The sequence below is a fragment of the Lipotes vexillifer genome, unplaced genomic scaffold (genome assembly GCF_000442215.2).
Source record: "Lipotes vexillifer unplaced genomic scaffold, Lipotes_vexillifer_v1.1 scaffold365, whole genome shotgun sequence".
NCBI lineage: Eukaryota > Metazoa > Chordata > Mammalia > Artiodactyla > Lipotidae > Lipotes > Lipotes vexillifer.
Window position 1 is genome coordinate 1,221,785 of NW_006781263.1, and position 19,738 is coordinate 1,241,522.

At 47.0% G+C, this 19,738-nt stretch overlaps 1 protein-coding gene across 1 annotated transcript in view; it reads right to left on the minus strand.

Moving 5' to 3' along the window:
- The window catches only part of RALGAPA2 (Ral GTPase activating protein catalytic subunit alpha 2), a 284,753-nt gene that overhangs the window by 29,357 nt on the left and 235,658 nt on the right, over positions 1 to 19,738 (minus strand). The gene's annotated exons all lie outside the window — the stretch shown is intronic.

Sequence of the window (19,738 nt, forward strand, 5' to 3'; positions counted from 1 at the left end):
AGGGAAAGGAAGGTCTTGCTCTTAGGATGGGAGGTGCTCCGAGGGTGCGAGGGACTGATGTACAGTTTGATCAGGAACGTTCACATCAGCTCTTCGCAGGGACCGATGTGGGAGGAGCACACCCTCAGTCGTGCTTTCCATTTCCATCCTCCCCGGCGCCCCGTGCGTCTCACCTGCCGTAAATCACCAGGTAAGAAAGCGCCCTGTGACACCGTCCCTCCAAGCCTCACCTCAGTAAAAACGTAAGTGATGAGAAAAACAGGCGTTTGGCCTCTTTCCCATCTAGAGGCCGCACTGTCGAGTGAATGAGCAGAGACAGCAGAGACCCCACTGGCTGCTTCGCTGATGAAACGACCCAAGAAGTGACTGATCAGTCGGCCAGGCTGATGCCAATAACTTGGTTTCTGGGTGGAAGGGACTCGGCGTCACCTGAACTGTTTCTCTTTCACAGATTCTCACTCATCCCAGAGATACGGTGTGTTAGGAGCTAACAAATGTGCTCTCAACGTCGGTTACAGAAATGACCACTGCTGACAATTTATTGGCGTTTAATATCCACAAAGTTACAACCAAATGGAAAACAATCAGAAATACGGAACTGTCTCTGTCTTAGACTCTCTTTGCAGCAAGGAATAAAAAGGGTCGACAGGTAAATAGCAGTACACATGGATTTTAAACTCTATCATCGCTGACTGTAAGGGACAAATTATTAAATAATATATGTGAGGGTTTCCCTGGTGGCACAGTGGTTGAGAGTCTACCTGCCGATGCAAGGGACACGGGTTCGTGCCCCGGTCCGGGAGGATCCCACATGCCGCGGAGCGGCTGGGCCTGTGAGCCGTGGCCGCTGAGCCTGCGTGTCCGGAGACTGTGGTTCGCAACGGGAGAGGCCACAACAGTGAGAGGCCCGCGTACCGCAAAAAAAAAAAAAAAAAAAAAAAAAAAAGAGAGAGGGAAAAAAAAAGTGACAGGTATTATTTAGTGCAACGTAATTTGAACTAAATCATCCAATATTTAGTCCTCAACTACTCTCACTATGGAGAAGAAAGCCAGTTCCATGTGACCTATGTATTGGTTTCTATCCGGGTTGATTCTAAAAGTAAAATGGATTCATGATGATACATGATAGATAAGAGAACAAAATCAAAAAGGACAAAAAAAGTCTTCTGTGGCAGATGTTCTGGTTATAATTTTCTTGAAATATTCTCAAATGTTGTCCATCACCAACCCACTGGGCCCAGATGAAGTTAGGGTGGGCTCAGGCAGCATTAAATTTTGCAGTCTCAAGTATCTGCACCAAGCTCTGTACAGATTTTCTTGAGTTTTCATTTCCAAAAACAATTTTGAGGAAATACTCCTTTTTATGATGTTTAAAAACTTTGAGCTGTATTTAAAAATGATAAATAAGACTGTATCTGAAGACAGAAAGTAGTATTTCTATATTCCTGTGAAATAATTATAGCTTAATGGCATCTGAGTTTTCCAGGAAGATACTCATCTTAATACCAAATTATCAAATGACAAGAAGTAACTCCAAGAAAAGTTAGGGGTTTACCAAATGCAAGCGACCTGGAAACTGAGGACAGCAGCGCCTGTGAAGGGGGCAAACTGGCCTCCCGCGGCCCATCCAGACTCAGTTCTAGTGGGTAAAACAGGGCGTCACTCACAGTACACCTGAACAACAGCAGCTGACCCGTGCCTGAAACTCAATACACCCACAGACTCATCACTTAGAGCGAAAAAATACTGCCCAAGTGATCAAAACCTAACTGGAAATTTGGGGGAATTCTAATAATGCAAAGCTCCTCCGTGGTCAGGAGTAGAAAAACTGTGTTTGCCACATAATATTAAAGCAACTCATTTCTGGCAATTAGAAACTGTGTGTGATGCCAGGGGCTCACGTAGGTTATGCTAAGCGGACACAAGGGTTGAGCTGTCCTGCCGTGTGGCCCCGGAGGCAGCCCTCTGAAGGGCTGCTCATCTGTGGGCACGGCCGGGCCTGTCAATGGATCCGGGCCCCGAGCTGACCACAGGGGCCAGAGAACCCCAGCCTTGTTCGTTCTGTGACCGGGAAAGGGGTTTTGAGCAGCTGGAGGGCAAAAAGCATCTCTTTTACTCTTTCTACACCTGTCTCAGCATTTGGATCAGTGTTAGGTTAAAACAAAGTGATGCTCAGGAAGCATACAAAGTCACTTAAATAATGTAGTGGGAAATTGTTGTGCTTTGCCTTCAAGGTTGGCCAGACTTCCCAGGGGTTACCGGAATGACTCTGGTTTCACAGGGACTCGATGTGGCATTCTACGACCTCTGCTTATCTTAGTTCTAGGCTGTGCAGAGAAAAAAAAATACATACACACAGTTCTGTCATAAATAGTTTGTCTAGAGGAGAGTCTAGGTGCTTGAGTGGTCCTTCCAGCACCTTCCAAAGAAAGGAGAGAAATGGCACTTCCTCAGGAGGCCCCAGTGAAGAGCGCTGGGTAAGGACCCTCCCGTGGCTGTGTGTTCCTGGCGGGGGAGGGACACGCCGTCTGATGAAGCCGAGGAGGCCTGGGGGACGCCTGGTGCCAGCATCCAGCACGGATGCTGCAGGTTCTCAGAGACAGGAGGGTACCTCACGGAGTACAGGACACGCTTTCACAAACTCAGACGAGTCCTGTTCTGACAGCCCTTCAGGTGAGGTGCCTGTGGGTGGCACAGAAATCCAAAGGTGCCCCGAGTGTGAGCTCCCCCTTCACAGGCTCTGTTTAGACGGTGAGACTGATGGAAACGGTCGAGTGCTTTGCAGGGTCCAGCACTGTGTGAGGCCTTTTAGAGGCCGTATCTGCTTCACTTATCCTCACGACCCCGTGTATGGTCTGTACTATTACTGTCTTTTCCCAGAGGAGCAGGTTGGAGAGCAGGAAGCCGAGTGTTTGGCTCCAGGCCCCGAGATGGTAAATGCCAACGCCTGGACCCCAACCCAGCGCCTGACTCAGGGCCCCAGCTCCCAGACGCGGCCCTGCCTCTCGACCTCAGAATTCTCCCCTGAAGAGAAGACACTGGTGTAGCCACAGCCAACAGAAGGCCCAGTTCCATCCATGAAGGACAACAGATTCAACATCTACACTACATCTTAAAAGGTACCTTTGAGTATCTAGAAATTTCCCTTTTTTTTTTTTCTTTTTGCAGTATGCGGGCCTCTCACTGTTGTGGCCTCTCCCGTTGCGGAGCACAGGCCCCGGACGCGCAGGCCCAGCGGCCATGGCTCACGGGCCCAGCTGCTCCGTGGCATGTGGGATCTTCCCGGACCGGGGCATGAACCCGCGTCCCCCGCATCGGCAGGCGGACTCCCAACCACTGCGCCACCAGGGAAGCCCGAAATTTCCCATTTTTAAGAGTAATGCAGAAGGAAATAAAGAAACAAGGCTGTCCCGGTGGGAACAAAGGTCAGAATTAGAAAAATCCCTCACAATAATATGCACTTTAAAAAGAAGATATACAGATGAAAAAGGAAGGGTGTTTACATATTGATTTTATATGGTTTTATATGTTGGGATAATTATACTTTAAATGAAAACTGCCTGTTTTTCTATTTTCTATTAAAAATTCCCTGTCAGAGAGCCCGTTCATTCTGACTAAAATATTTTTGTCACATTACACACAGAAACAACCCAGAATGCCGTTAAAGATAAAATTCCCAACTCACACAATTCTCTGGGACTTTCCACATTTGAGTCTCATAGAGTCACTCGATATCATCTTCGTGACTAAAAATATAACTGCAGTATTACTTAAAATTATAATCAAATCATTCTCTTGCAAATTAAGACACTTACTCTTGGAAAAATAGCAAAATTGAATTAGGTGTGTCTTTTCTCGACAGATCAAAAGCAACTCCATTAAGCCATCAGTTTTATATTAATGGCACGAGACATGGCCCAGATGAGGAAAATGTCCTTTGGAGCCATTTTGTACTTTATTTAAAGAGAGATGGAGATGTTCCTCACAATTCAATGCGAAGCAGAACTGTACCACGGGTCCCCAGACCAAGAGGCCAATACGATCCCCATGAGGTAGCCATGCACAGCAGAGAGCCCAGGTCTATCTTCCCTCAATTTCTTATTTCTCCCAATTATTGTGTCTGCCACCCACCCATCCATTCATCCATCCATCCACCCACCCATCCACGCATCCATCCATCCATCCATACGATATTTACTAAGGGCCTCCTATGTATCCATTATTCTTCCTTCAGCTGTAAGAAAACTAATTCCTTGCTGCTCAACTCTCTTCTAAGTTTTGGCTTCCACAATACCTGACCATCACACTGAGTGTTATAATGTTATTCTGGGGGGATTCTAAAACACATCGTGGTGAAGTTACATTACCATTAGCCTGAGTTCTGTGGGGATGATAGCTCTCTTAGAATAAAAGATACACTCTTTATGTAATAAGTAAGAACAACCTACCCAGTGTTGGTATAACGCTCTGCCCTTTTGTATCCATGAGCCACTGGATCCTCCTGGAAACCTCCATTCACAGATGATAAGGTGGAGATGGAACAGAAATGATTCTTCCGAGACCATCCAGCTAGTAGTGAGTGCGGCTCGAACTCAAGCCCAGGCCAGTCTGTTCCCAGAGCTGGTCTCTGCTTCTCTCTTACACTGTCTCAGTTTAGTATGAATATTAGTTAAGAGTTTGCAATGTTCATGCTAAGTTAATTCACAAATACTGTTGTTTGGTGATGACAGGAAGGTAAGAACAGACAAATGAGATCCTTCTCTCTCCCTCCAGAACCAAGAGTAGCACAAAAGAAACTGGCAAGTTTTATAGCTAATCTGGCATAAATGGTGACTTCCTAGCCAAATTATTATCTGTAGGACTGACTCAGGAAGCCGGGATACAGAGTGATAAACTATATTAATTCAATCCTTTCATTTATGCATCAGAGTTTGTTTAAGCCTAACTGATCTTACTGTGCTTATTTCTGGTCACATTTTGAAGATAACCAGTGCGGAATTCTAAAGTTTTATTAGTTAGCTATTTCGAGTGGACATTTTCGAGGAGAGGATGGCTGAGCACTGTCGGGCAGGGGTGACAGGTCAGGACACTGGACATGGCAGCACTGTGCACTGGGAGGTCCATTTGGCTTCTGCTTCACAATTAAAACACTGAGCCGCAATGAGAATGGATTGTTCTTCCTCAACTGCTATCTTCTAAGGGTCATAAAGCTTCTTGGCAAATCCTTATTTTTAATTATGTGCCATTTGGTGTCATTCGAAAACACTGGAGAGGTTTAAAGCATCTGTGCAATGACTTGGACTAGAAACGCAGGCCCTGCATCCCGTGCAGTGGTGGGCAGCACGGTCAAGGTCAGCCCCACCTGGGATGTCGTCCCAGGCAAGCAGCCTGCCTCCTGGGATCTCGGTCCTTCCTCTGGAAAAGGGGGTCCCGGGGTGACCTGCGGGAACAGAGGCCGTGTGTGCCGAGTCTGGGCGGGCAGAGTACCTGCCCTTGAGACCGCGCGGCCCCTGCAGCACCCACAGGTGGAACCCACTGTCACAGCTGGCAAAGCAGCACCGGGGTGTGTGGAAACCAGCGTCTCGGAGCCGGAGGGTGGAAGGCAGGATGGGCTTGGAGCTGCAGGCTGATCCATCGCCTACTGGCCGCTGGCGCTCAGGCGACTGGCCCAGAGTCGTAGCCCTGCCGAGGGCTGAGGCAGCAGGTCCCCCGTGTGTGGGAAAGCTCCTTTGTCTTCAGCCTGAAATCGCTTCCTCCAACAGGCAAAAGGAAACACTTCAGGGGAGATGTTTTTCTCCATTAAAAATGGAAACAGGAGGACCAGGGACTAGGGGAGCAGTCACTTTAAATGATGGAAACTTGGTTCCCTGCTACAGTGGATCCTGAACCGCATCAAGCATGCTGGCGATTTACTTTGTAAACTGAGGTTTCTGCCAGTTTTCACTACAGGAAATGCCTGGGTCATTTTCTACAGAGATGGTCCGAGGATGTGACTGTCCTCTTGAACCTGGCAACGAGTGACTGCCAGGGCTTTCCTTTGGTGATAGACTTAGCTGCCTGGTGTCACAAACCAGGTGATCGTGTGAGACAAAAACTGGGGGAAGGGTCAGAAGTTAGCCCGCGGTGGTCCCCCGAGCTTTGTGACAATGCTAATCTTATTAAAGTTGAGCGATGTCACCTAATGAGCTTTATTTTTGAACTTTTTGAAGGACAAATTAGAGGTACCTACCTGGACTTTTTAATCACTTAGTAATGCCAAACAATTCCCTTGATTGGAGAGAATCAAAAATTAAGGCCACAGTAAATCCTTGTTGTTTACCTATTTTATATATAGTGGTGTGCATCTGTTAATCCCATACTCCTAATTCCACCCCCGCTTCCCCTTTGGTATCCAAAAGTTTGTTTTCTATGTCTGTGAGTCTGTTTTGTCTTATAAGTAAGTTCCTTTGTACTATTTTTTAGATTCCACATATAAGTGATATCATATAATATTTGTCTTTCTCTGTCTGATTTACTTCACTTAGTATGAATATCTCTAGGTCCATCCATGTTGCAGCAAGTGGCATTTTCATTCATTTCACACACACACCCCCCCCCCACACACATCTTTTACTGTAGAGCACAGGGAACTATATTCAATATCTTGTAACAGACTATAATGGAAAAGAAAAGAAAAAAGAATATAGATATATACATATATATGTATAACCGAATCGCTTTGCTGTACACCTGAAACTAACACAATATTGTAAGTCAACTACACTTCAGTAAAAAAATAAATAAATAAAATTTAAAAATAAGAGAAAAAAGTAAAGGCCATGGCATACCTTTTGAAAACAGTTATGTAAAGTTAATTATTTAAGGGAGACCAGTGGACTAATTCAATGTCGGGAAAACAGATTCTGCCATGTTGTATGCACATGAGAAGGCAAATAATTATTTTTTTACTTCAAATTATTTATTTTGAAAGAACAAATTCTGATCTCCCTCCAAATAGCTTTTGTCTCTGGCTTTTGCTGTTGTTGTTGTTATAAAACTAGCTGGCCTCCTCTTTTTGCCAGGGAGATTCTCTATCATTGTTAAATACACGAAGTCCTGAAATTGCCCATCTTGGAGTTGCCCATATGAGAAGCAGCTGCTCTCTGCCGGCCTCTCCATCAGGGCAGAATCTCCACTCCAGCTCCCTGGACGCCCACATCTGGCTGGTTGCTATGCCCCCAGCATCTCCTAGGTGTATCCTGCCCACGTTCATTTAAGAAAGACCATTCAAATTTATTGACAATCAGTTAGCCATTGTCACTTCATGCCACAAACACAAACATTTTTATCCATCCATCCATCCGTCCATCTGTCCATCTACAAACATAATTATTAATCCTATTATATGCCAACCATGAGCCAAGATTATTAGAATAATTCTTGGAAAAGTCTATGAAGAGAAAGTATTGCAATTTTCACTTTAAAGCTGGAGAAACTGAGTCTCTAATAAGTTAAATATTAGCTGAACATTGGTATTTTCATGGTTCAACGTAATAATTTGCCCAGAGCCGGGGTGGGTGGGAGATTGGGGGTTACTGCATTCCTCCCACAAAATATTTGGAAAGAGGTGGAAGAAACCAGGAAAGGGACCTAAACCCAGCTTGGGGTGGAGTGTTTGCAGAGGCTGGGCCATGCACCTCTGGAGGCTGCTCATCTATGACAAATCAGGAATAAGCCCTCTGACGGAAGTAATAAACACAAATTCCATTTAAAAATGTAGTACGTTTCTGAAAAACTGTATCACCAACAGTTTGATTTATATCACAAGATTGAAATATTTCTCTGATGAGGTCTAACAACTGTAAATATTGTAATGCACAAACACACTCAGCTCACTTAAAGCAAGCTCTTAAATTAACGTGTTCTCACTTTGGTCAGCATCGTGCACCCAAAGGACTACAGAGACGAGCTTGCCTGACAAGTTACACAGTCGGGATATTTTCTTGAGAATGAAGACAACATTCACACAGAACTAGGCCGGGAACCTCGGCTTCAAAGCGCAACAGATTTGGGCTAAGATGGTTTAGAAATGCAGAGTCCACAGTGATGGAATTCTGGCACTTTCCAGAACAGAACGTAGGTCAAATAAGAAATACAATATTCTGTAATGTGTATTGCATATAGTGAAGAGAAGTGCACTTAACAGAAACGTAGATAAAGATTTTGATTACATTTTTGTACCATCATAAGCCCTCGGTTTCAACTGTAGCATCTGAGACACGGCACATAGCCGCAGAGCATCTGCAGTGGAAGGAAGAGAGAACAAAGGGGAGTGGGAATGCACGGGGTGACTGTGACTTGGTATCTGAGAAAAACCCTGGAGAACGGAACCTCAGTCATTTAGCAGGCCAGGCAGTGAGGAATGAGGTGTATATAAGCACAAGGAAAGCAAAAAGTAAAGCAAATTTTAATCACACGGTTAGCTGTGGAACGTATCCACAGCTGTCCTGGAACATATCCAATAGCCAAGTTTCTATTAACTATTAGGTATTTATACCATTTCGTTTCATACTTCAGTTAGTTTTGGAATCTACCTTGTACCTAATATTTAATTAACTTATTTATTCACACTCATAAGCATCAAATATTTAGTACTCTCAGTGATAAATTTTAGCTGTGTCTTGGGCTTAAATTCAATGGAGTCTAATATTTCCTTTTTTAACTAATCCGTGTAAAATGTTAGATCACCCAAGGAAAGGGGAGAAACAGCAGTAGTTGCTCCTAAGGTATTACTTGCCTTCCACATCTTCCTAAAGAACAGGATTTGGAGTTTCTCCTTTATATAGAAGTGTAACTTAGGGTATTAAATATTCATCAGTTTAGGAAGCCTGTGTTTACCTGGAATGGAATATGTTTATTATCAAAGAGTCCTTTTTTCCAATCCTGCACATTAAATATATATATATATTTTTTTAAGAAAAAGCTGTCCCCACACACCAGCCTCGCGCGAGGATTCAGGAGAAGCAGCAGCATCTTCTCTTAGTGATGCTTCTGGGGAGGGCGCTGGGTTAAGACTGACCTCCACAGGGTCTGGGCTTTGAAAGCAGTAAGTTCAAGGCCAGAGTGGATGGGAAATGCCACGAGCGGAGATGCTCCCCCCGCAGCCCACCGGCTTCTGCAGGCTCTGTTTCAGCTGTACCCAGAAACTGCTGAGGGCAAGTCATGGACATCCCAACACTAGAACACAAGTCATGGACATCCCAACACTAGAACACAGAGGTGTTTTCAGCTAAATGCTCTGAGGCGAAGACAAGGCAGGGGAAGGGCGTCCCCCCCGATGGGGCACGCTCGTTTTGAAGCAGTGTGACATCATCTTTCATCGCTTCGAGTCAGAGGACCATATTTAAATTCCTTCTAGAGAGACGCATTCAAAGTAAACTTAGGACAGGTATACTCTATATAAAATAGCGAAACTACCAGGACCTGCTGTATAGCACGGGGGGCTACATTCAATATTTTGTAATAACCTATAATGGAAAAGAATCTGAAAAAAAATATATGTATAACTGAATCACATTACTGTACATCTGAAATGCTGTAAATCAACTATACTTAAATAAAAAAAAAAAAAACCCAAGGTGAACTTAGGAACAATTACGCAAGTTATTCTTACGTGTTCCACCCCTATGCCCTGAAATCAGGTAGGATGTCCCAGAGAGGTGGCTCCTTTGGGGAATCTCCACCTGCAGTCCCAGAATCCGATCTGTCCCAACACTTGAGGTGTAGGGGGCTCACCTGATACCAGGAAGCCGGGGACACTGCAGCCCCCCGTCCGTGCAGGAGGCCCTGCACAGTGTCCTGCAGTGTCCTGTGCTGACGCCAGCCTGCTGTGTATCGAAGCAGCTCTTTCTGCTGCTGGAGACCCCTGGTCCTCAGCTCAGCCCTCGGTGAAGGGCACGGCCATGGGAGGCAGCGGGAGGGAGAGAAGAACCAAGCAAAAATACGAAACTCAATTCCACGATGGAAAGGCGGGGGCCGGCAGTGAGATCGTCAGTTTAGCGTGTTCTGTCATCCCTGAGCGGACCGGGTGCCGCTGGGGAGGGAGGAGAGAGGGGCGCACAAGGGCTCCTGCTTCCCCCGGCTCCACCTTGACGGAGGAAAAAATACACAGATGCAGCTGATGTGGAGCAAAAAAGGAAGGAGAGGAAAGAATACACTCTGCAATCAAATGCAAGCTCACTAAATTATATCTGAGGGAGGACAGGAGGGAACAGGGCCGTCCTCCTACTATTAATATAAAGGTCGTTGGTGCAGAGCTGAGGACGCTGCCCCCGCAGGCAGGGGGAGGGCAGGGGAGCCGAGACGGGCAGCTCCGTTCTCAGCAAAGAAGGAGCTGGGCTGACGGTGGGCTTGCTGGGAGACCGCCCAGAGCCCTGTGGTGAAACGAGGGGGCTCTGTTCTCTCCGTTAGGGGAACGAGGGACCCAACGAGGGGGCAGGTCTGTGGCATCCCACCCGCCCCGCCCAAAAGGCAGGAGCTGCATTCCATTCCCTTTCCAGGGACTGTTCTAAGCTGAACACTCACGGACCGGAATCGAGATCAGGTCTGTGGACAGGATTAGTAGAAGTTTTCAGAGATTCCTTGCTCCAAATTCTGTTGAAATGAACGATCCTAGAAATAACTGTAGCTGCTGAAAATGGGTCGAATGACGCATTAGGTTGAATCATGCAAAACTGCTGGCTTCTGACCTACAAGAGTGGCAGCTCCACATGGTCTAACCTGATTCAGTCTTGGGCGGCTTTGGAAGGCCCACAGCCCACGACGCTGCCCCCGAGCTTGCCTGGCCACAGTCTCACCTGTGGCCTCCTCTTCATTTTCAGGCCACAGGCCACTTGCTCGCCAGGTAACTCGGCGGCCTGCAGCGTGCAGTGCTCTCAGAGCCCTTCAAACAAAGCCCACAAAGGAACCACTGAGAGACTGAACCCGTGGTGCTGTTATGCCCCAGCCCCGCAATTCAAGGCCTTTACAGATAGGTTTCACATGAGTTTCCTGAGAAGCTCTCAGTGGATTTGCAAATATTGCTCCTACTAAGTCAAACATCTTAATGAGATACATCTTTCCTTTCTCGAAGGTGTCACCTAGTCCCCCTCCTAACACAGTTCCTACCAGGAAGGAAGAACAGACTGGTGGCTGATGGAGAAGGTGTACTTAGGTGCTACAGCCATAAGCAAGTAATGAGGCCCGTGTCCCGGCTGGGCAGCCAGGGCCACGTCAGGCCTGGGCACAGAGGTACAGAAACAGCAGGATGGCAGCGAGGGCCGGGAGGCAGGCACTGGGATGGCTCTTCAAGCTGACAACAAGATGACACTGTTGACTCTGCCGCCCTAAAAGTGGGGGCGGGAGAGCCATCTAAACCGAAGGAACAGACCCTGGCCGTGTCAGGGCCATCGGGTCCTGGGGAAGGAGATGCTGTGCTCAGCGACCCGGAGGACAGGGAGAAGAGTTGCCATCCTGACGGCCCTGCCCCACCTCCACCCTGCCAGGAGCCCGCGGCCTCAAAGCCTGTGCATCAGCCGGCACTGGGCAGGGCCCTGGGCGCACCAGACCCCCAGCTCCAGGACGACTGCGGGGGTGGTGCTCGGAGATCCAATGCTGCCTGCAGTACCCCGGCAAGTTCTCGCCCTCCCTGAGACGTGGCTGCCTCTGTAAAATGGGTGCATTACAGAACCCATCCTTTAGAACATGTGTTATATGTAATACCTATAATGAAAAGGTAGCTAAACAAATGCTGTTCTCCAACAACTACGTTCATATAAATTCCCTTTGTCCTTACAGAGTACTTTTTGTAAAGTGGGGCCTGAAAAATACATCCTTTGGGAAAGAAAGGCATGATACAGGGTCATTTTCCACTGGAAAATACCCCATGTGTGCGCAGGAGGAAGGGGATTACTTTTATGAAGCCACTGTCCGTGCAGACCCTGCTGCACTGGTAGCTTTTATGGACCATTGCATTGACCCTCCCTTTTCACAGATGTGGCAACTGAGCCAGGACACATGACCTGACATGGCTCAAGCCCCTCTCCCAATTTATAATTTAGAGGCCTGACTACCACTGGATTAAGAAGCATTGAAAACATTGCAGAGCTGGCACTCGCCCTTAAGCAATCCTGATAACTCTTTATAATTAGGTGCCCCTGGCCAGACTAGATGCCTGACTGGAAACATTTTTCTCATTTCTGTTTTCTAATGACAGAGACTGACCTGGGTGGGGAATTAACCCACAGAAAAGCTACCAGCAACAGTTAAAGTCCCTCTGAATCAACAGCCACAGGCATGGCTTCAGAGCAATGCAACACAGGTAATTTAATTTCATAAAAGGATCTTTCCAGAGTTTGTTTTTTTCCTCCCAGCGTATTGAAATGTACACATCATGAGTACAAAGTACAAGGCACCGTCAGGCTGTAATTTTACTTCTGCACATATTTAACGTGCTGCTGGGGATGAACCATTTCATGGTTCCTGTGCTTTAGCAAATGAAATAAATCAATGTGTTAAGAGAGAGTGATTTTTTTTTCTTGCCATTTGGGGGAAGTGCTCTTTACTTGTCCATTAACATGAACTTAATGAACCGTTTCACATTCACAACCCCTTAGAAAGGTCGTAATGCTTATTTCTTAATTAAATTTTTTGAAGTCCAATAATGCTAATTTTCTTTTATACCTCCGTGCAGGGAGCAGTGCTTTAAAGAAATTACTGAGGATAAACAACAGCACAGAATGAGGACTATTTCAGTTGGTTAAACATAGATGCTTGTAGGGCTCTATAAAGGAAGATAAAGAAACGACCAGCAGTTTATTAAGGATAATCAAAGAACCAGGGATTTGGGGTTGCCATGGAATTCGGACCTAAATAAAGTTTATCATTTGGCGATGGCTTGGTGTGAGGCTTGCAAACAGGCAGCATCAAGCCAACATGCCTTAAGAAACAGGGGTCACTCAGGATGTAAGTTCCTTTCCAGAATTTCTCCTACATGTTGATGCTGAAACTTGCCAGCCTGGGTTGAAAGGCTGAGGCTCCCTATGATGCAGAGACAGGTACTTGAGGCTCACTGCTGCCTTGTTCTCAACGGTCTGATTTTTTTTTCCGTCCTAATTACAGCAGACAGCATCGCAGCTTTGTCAGCGTTACCTGCTCTCAATAGAGGCGCTCTCAGGCCCCTGGTCGCCGAGCCGGGAAGAAAGCAGGCTCCCCAGTTGGCAGGAGTCTTGGATCCTCGCCCCCAGCCACACTGTGCAATCACACTGTTTATTCCACTGTAACAATCAGACGGCGCGGACGGAGCACCTGGTCCTCCAGGCTGGCCCTCCCTTGGCAGCTGATGGGCAACCTCCCTGCCAGGTGGTCGTGCTTCAATGACATGAGCTAGCCATTCTAGGGTTAACGAGGACCCACTTTCTTCAGAACGCTCTGGGAAAATCAGTTATTCATAAAGGACACTATGCCTTTTGTTGATTGCTGAACAATGTTGCTGAAAACCCATTAAATTAAATTCTCTTTATTGGACTGAATAATGCAATAGCGATAGCCCCAGTGAGAAGTTTGCCCGTTTATTTACCAAATTTCTGAATAATTTATACATGGATCCTGGCTCTTTTTTACTGAGTGGCCAAATGCTTTTTCAGGACAGAACAGTGTAGCTTTGCCTTCATTTTAATGTGGGTTAATGTTCACTCGCAAATAAAAAACAAACAAAAGCAGAATTTGAGTGGCCAGAGAATGAAGTCTCTCTCATTTTAACAGACAATTCACATTCCCCTTTTTTTTTGCAGGAGGACTTTCATATACATTGGCATGAATTTACATCAGATGCTTTTTCTTTTTTGGGGGTCTCTCATATGATCACCGTTTCCATGATAGAAAATGGAAGAGAAGGAAACAAGAGTAGGACGTGTGAAGGGTCGAGAATCTCTAAGTCGGGGAAGGGCTTAGGTGGGAGGTGGTCCTGGGGAGGTGAGTGTGGGCGGAATTTGAAGGTGGCTCGGACATCCCCTCCTGCCCCACCTAGAGCTGCTCGCGGAGGCCTCAGTGGGCAGCGGCGGGTCACAGTGGGACGGCAGTAGAAAGGAGCCCCCTCCCCTCCTCCCCCTCTGTTTCTCCCCTCCAGGGGTTGATGGGGGGGGGGGGTCCCCGAGGGGGCCGTCTCTTCCCTCCCCGAGTAGGCTTTAGTGTCCTATGGTTAGATGTCCAGGCTGGTCTCACGGATTGAATGTACAGACAAAGCTTAAAGTGGAGGGAACATAAGGGAAACAAAGGTGAACAGAGATCCAACAGTTGGTTAAATAAACTTGTCATAAGGATTTAGCCTTAGCTGTTTGGGAGGTTGTTTTAAAACATTTTTTTTTTTTTTTAATTTGGAGGTAGCATTAACAAAAAAACCACAGAAAGTTAGATTATCCTAAAGTACACATTGGTTATCAAAATGAACATAAAACTTTCTATTGGATTTCACTTTCATTTAAGGAAAACAACCCTGCCTTTTCTCAGAGATGAAGGAGAGGATCTAAGCAAATCTAAACAAATTTAGGAAGACAGGTGTCAATTTTAGTTGATAGGCAAAGTCAAAGTCCTGCGTGTATTTTTAGCAATTAGCGACAGTGCACTTGGGAAGCTGAGGCCGGGGGTGAGGACGGGGGTGCGAACGGGGGCTAAGGCTGTGGATTCCTCTCCGCCAACGGCCCAGAGGCTCGGCCAATTCACCCCAACTCCCTCTGTGCAGCAACCCCACTGTGAGTCGTGACTGACTGTGTCCCCACACCCCAAGGTCTCACCGAGGGTGGCTGCTCAGAGGATGTTTTGCGGGAGCTGCCCAACCCCCGGCATCTCCACCCTTCTCCCCTGGTCTTGGCCTGACCCGGGTTGGGAGCACACGCTCCGGCCCCTGGGCCCCATCATGAAACGAGTTCACTGGTTTCCTCTGCAGTAAAACCTCAAAGGTAAAACCAAACTGGAACCCAGGGCCAGAACAAAGCCAGCACCAGAGAGCAACTTTCTGTTATGTGGCTGATGAAACACCAAGAGCCCTGACTACAATCGGACATTGAGAAATAAATGTTTTAGTTTTGCTTCCTGATCATTTTCGATAAGCGCTTTGGCTTTGCCTTGGCATTTATCTTCCCGAGGCAGCCTGCTGCCTGGTCACAGTGTACGGCTCTCATGACATTATCTCTGAATTATGAGACCCACCTGGAATGAGGCTCCCACACAAAGGTATGAGGATGTGTCGGTGACAAGCAGACGCTCTTTTGCAGTTCAAAAACAATGGCTGACACTTCTGCGTGAATAGACAGAAAGCACATCAAAGGCAGCCTTTTACGGAGAAAAATTGTGTGATGCCCACTTTAATCTCTCTGAAAAATCTATGCACAAACTGAACCCAACTTCATTTTTCACATAAATGCTGAGGCTTGATACAAGGACATTTCTTCCTTTGCAGTTAAAAGATGAGGTGACAAAAACGAGCTAGTATAGCCTTTGCCCTTTTTAAAGCTATTTCAATGGGCCGGGACACTTCACCACTGATACAAGGGCAGGGACTTGACAATAGCTGCATTTGAAGCATTCTGACTAAAACCAGTCATTGTTAGAGATTAAAGAAAGGCATTAAGATCTACATTTTCCTTAAAGCTGCATACTTTTTATACCTTAACCCTTTGATCAATTGTCAAAGGTCTGGAAAGGTAAGATGGTGATATGGCAAGGGCTTACACAATTACAGTGGCACAGGGAGGTGATCTGAAGGGGATCAGACTCGGCCCCTGGGCAGGGATGGGGAGTCAGTTCTCTAGCAAGCAGATGCCTAGGACTGAGGCCATCCAGGCAGTGAGTCTTCCAACGCTGCGTTATTTTGGGGCGACTAGGAAAGGGTGCCTCCGGATGCCTCCTGCCCTCCACCTTCCTCTCCTTGTACCTCTGGGTCCCGCTCCGGCCTGGGGTGCCCCAGACCAGGTGCCTCGTTATGAAGCTGGTGCTGTTTGCCCTTCACGATTTCCAGCCACCTTCCCGGTGTCCCTGCCTCCTGGCCAGGCTGCTACTCTGAGTCCCACTGCGGGACATCCTCGTGCAGTGGAGTCTCTGTCTGCGGTCACACTGCCCGTGCCGCGGGTCCGCCCCCGCCACTCAGCCAGCCGCGTGCTCCACAGCACAGCAGCCACTGCTTCGGGCCTCGGGCTCCTCGTGGGTGAGGAGTGAACGCAGCGGTCCCATAGGAGGAGTGAGTCCAGCACCAGCACAAACTGAGCCCTGAGCCCCAAAGAGATGCGGGCTCCTGGCCACCACTCCTGGTGCTGAAGGAACCCGGGGAGCTTCCTGACTCTAACCCCAACGAGCAGTACAGGCCTTCCCTCCCATTCCTCGGGCACCTGTGAACTCCTGAGAAGGGTGATGCCTGAGGCCTGGCTGTGCATTACAATCACCTGGGTATTGATTAATCCCCACTCCAAGCCCAAGGAACCAGAATCTGGGGAGCGGGTCCTGGGCATCAGGGTATGTTGCAATTCTCCCGGCGGGTCTAGGGTTGAGAACCGAGGCTAAGGGCAATGCAGACGAGCATCTGCCCTGAGCCCTTCTCTGGCACAGGTTATAGGACCGGAGGACAGGACCTCCAGGGGCCTGGGAGCTGGGCCCCGAGAGGCCTGCAAGCAAGCAAGGTTTCTTATCTTAAAGATAATGCAAATTCATGGCTTGTGTTTACTTTAATAAAAAATGTTGTGAATGATTAACCACCAAGTACTGCAGCTGATCTGCAAAGGCAGCTTAGCTTCTCGCTGGACTTGCCTGCACCCTGGCTCACCGCTGGGTTCCCAACTGGAGACATTCTAACATAATGTCGGCCTATCCCAGGAGTGTCTGAGTCTTGAAAGGAGATTCCTAAAGGCAGAGAAGCCTTCACGCCCACAGGGCTGAAGTCAGGATGGTGGGAGGGCAGAGGTCAGGACAAATATATTGGTCCCAGGTTGGCTCCGGGTATGAGGGCCACTGAGTGAGGTTTGCTGAGCCACTGTATTCGGAAACTCAGGGGAGCCTTTAACCTCATTCTGGCTTTGGCTCAGCTTGTGGCCTTGCCGGGTGAACATCTCCCGGAAAGGACTGCTCCTGCAATATCTTATTTTAAAAACAAACCAAAAGCAGAAAAGCCCAATCACCTCCTCCCTGCCACCCTAGACAAGGCCATCCTCCCCAGGGCCACCTGGCCGGGATGATCTCTAAAGTGCCTCCCCTGCCTAGCACCAAACACTCGCATTACCTCGAACTGTCAAACAGGCCTTAAGACTCACAGTTCGATGTGATCTTAATTATAAACAGACTTTATCAGCCTGTCCAATGTGTTTACCCTTCTGAGAACCAGCCTGTAAAGAAGTATACTCTTAAAAAGAAAAGTAGCAAAACCCAGCAACTGCTCTGAAAGCACTCTAAGATCTGAATTTGTAAGCATTTCCTGAAAAGCTGAAATCACAATCTAGCCAATGCTAACACAGTCACTAGCATGGAACACTGCCTGCCTGTTTTGAAAAAAACGTTAATGACTGAATTTATAAATACAGTCGATTTTCTTCTTAGAGCCAAAAACATCACTTCCTCTGCTGGATGACCTTTTCCCCTCGTTCTAACAGAAGCTGTGGTCAGCAACATTTTTTATTCTTACTGAACTACCTGTTCTTTATAGAGATCAAAACTGTGACCTCCTTGGATTGTCAAGTGAATGTACATGCTTCTAGTTAGTAGGTGTGTAGTTAAAAACTGAAAGTTATAAAACAGAAAAATTTGTGATTTGTCTCCTCTCAATTTCTCCATGCTGAGACTTTCACTTAAAAACAAGTGAAAATCATTTAGATAAATAGAAGACAATTCTAAATGAACTCTACATTAGTTAAACACATAGGGTGGCAGGTTATCAACCTTTTTTTGGAAAGCATCACATCTTTTGACAGTGAGAGATGCACATTTCAAGCCAGGTTCTGAAATTAATGAGACGGGGGAGAGGAGGGGCAGGAGGGAGGGGAGAGAGAAGGGAGAGCAGCAGCATAGACAGTTACAGCGCCATGAGGTCACAAGACCGCTGTGGAAACTACCTGAATTCATGCAGCAAGGAGCAAGGCTGCGTTGTGCCCCAGGTGACACAGAACGCAGCTGATGTGGGCTGCCATGGGTACAGTGCAGAGGCCAAACATGTCATAGTGCCCGATGGGTTTATGTATAAATGATAACGTGACTTATTAGACTGGACTTATAGGTCCTGAGACTTCAAAACGTCTGGGCCAGGATGGGGCTGGGAACACTGGGTAACCTCCCTGGAGTGACAAGTCACCGATCAGCTGGGCTGGCTGTGCTCAACTGCTCACTCTGGGGCTGAATCCTGCTCTGAAGCCCTCTGGCTGCCACGGTTCTGCTGGACTTTGATTCGATGGCCCATTTGCCATGATTCAAAATCCACTTAAATTGGTCTCCCAGCTGACTGGCAGGCATGGTATTTTAATGATCTCACTCGTAGATTTTTAATATTTTTACTAAAAATTGCATATAAAGCAGAGGTACTTTTTCCCATTTACAATTTTGATTGCAATGATACACAGGTGGTTTGAGTCCCCATTTTATGGGTTGGTAAATGAAGGAGGACTATCTACTGCCCAGCACCAGAAGGGGGTTAGCTGTCGGGGTCTTTGTCAGTCTTGAGAGTTCGCTAACCTGGCAGGCCATTTGAAAGTGTCCCAGGTGAAGACCTATTTCATCTGTTAACTGATTTTTAAAGCCCTTATCACAAAACAGGGTTGGAGGCACTGCATACAACAACAATAATGAAACACAACTCATTGGGCACAGGGCCCCCAAAAACCAGCCACACAAATAGAAGCTTAAAGGAAAATGATGGTTTCAGAGAGAGAGACCAAGAAGGTTCAAGATGTAGATACCTCAACAGCTGGGGGTTCCAGGAACGAGCAGCCTCTCAGACACGGCCCTGGGCTCTGGGAGGTGTCCTGGCAGGTGGTCAAACCCTCCTCACAGCCCCCCCGCGCACACGGAATTCTCTGCACAGTTAACGGAGTTGATGTTCATGTGTAATACACGTTTTGGGAATCAAAAAATCAGGTCGAATTGTTTGACAATGCCTTTTTTCACTAGGCCAAGAAAAGTCAAAGGTCAACAGTTTCATGTATTTCAACCCAATTTAAAATAAGGTGTGGAGCTCACCTTGCAACCTGTCTCTTTGTCATCATGCAGCTATTTTCCAAGGCACCTTTAGAGAGACCAGGCGGGATGGTTCTGGATGTGGCCACGTGGACAGGGCCTCAGGGCCTACCCCAACCCCCATCAAGGACATCGCCAAGGAGGGTGCCATGCCCCCAACCACATGTTGCTCAACGGACGCTGGGGGAGGGAGAGCCAAGTGCGCCCCCTTCTGGATAATAATCCCACTTCATCTACACGCGAGCGTTTCCTGGCACCGTTCTAGCTGCCTTGGTCCCACGTACTCTTGCAGCTCTTTAATCCCGTTTGCTTTTACACTCATGTACAGGGGTACTTAGTTTGGAACAACTTTAACATTGATTTTCAAATTTATTAACTTTATAATGATTAAGAACACAAATATAGTTTTCCCTCTAATTCTGGTGCAGGTAGGTAAAAATGCTTTTTTGAAGAAATGAATCTTCAGACATATTTTTTTTTTTTTTTTTTTTTTTTTTTTTTTTGGGTGGGGGCGTCT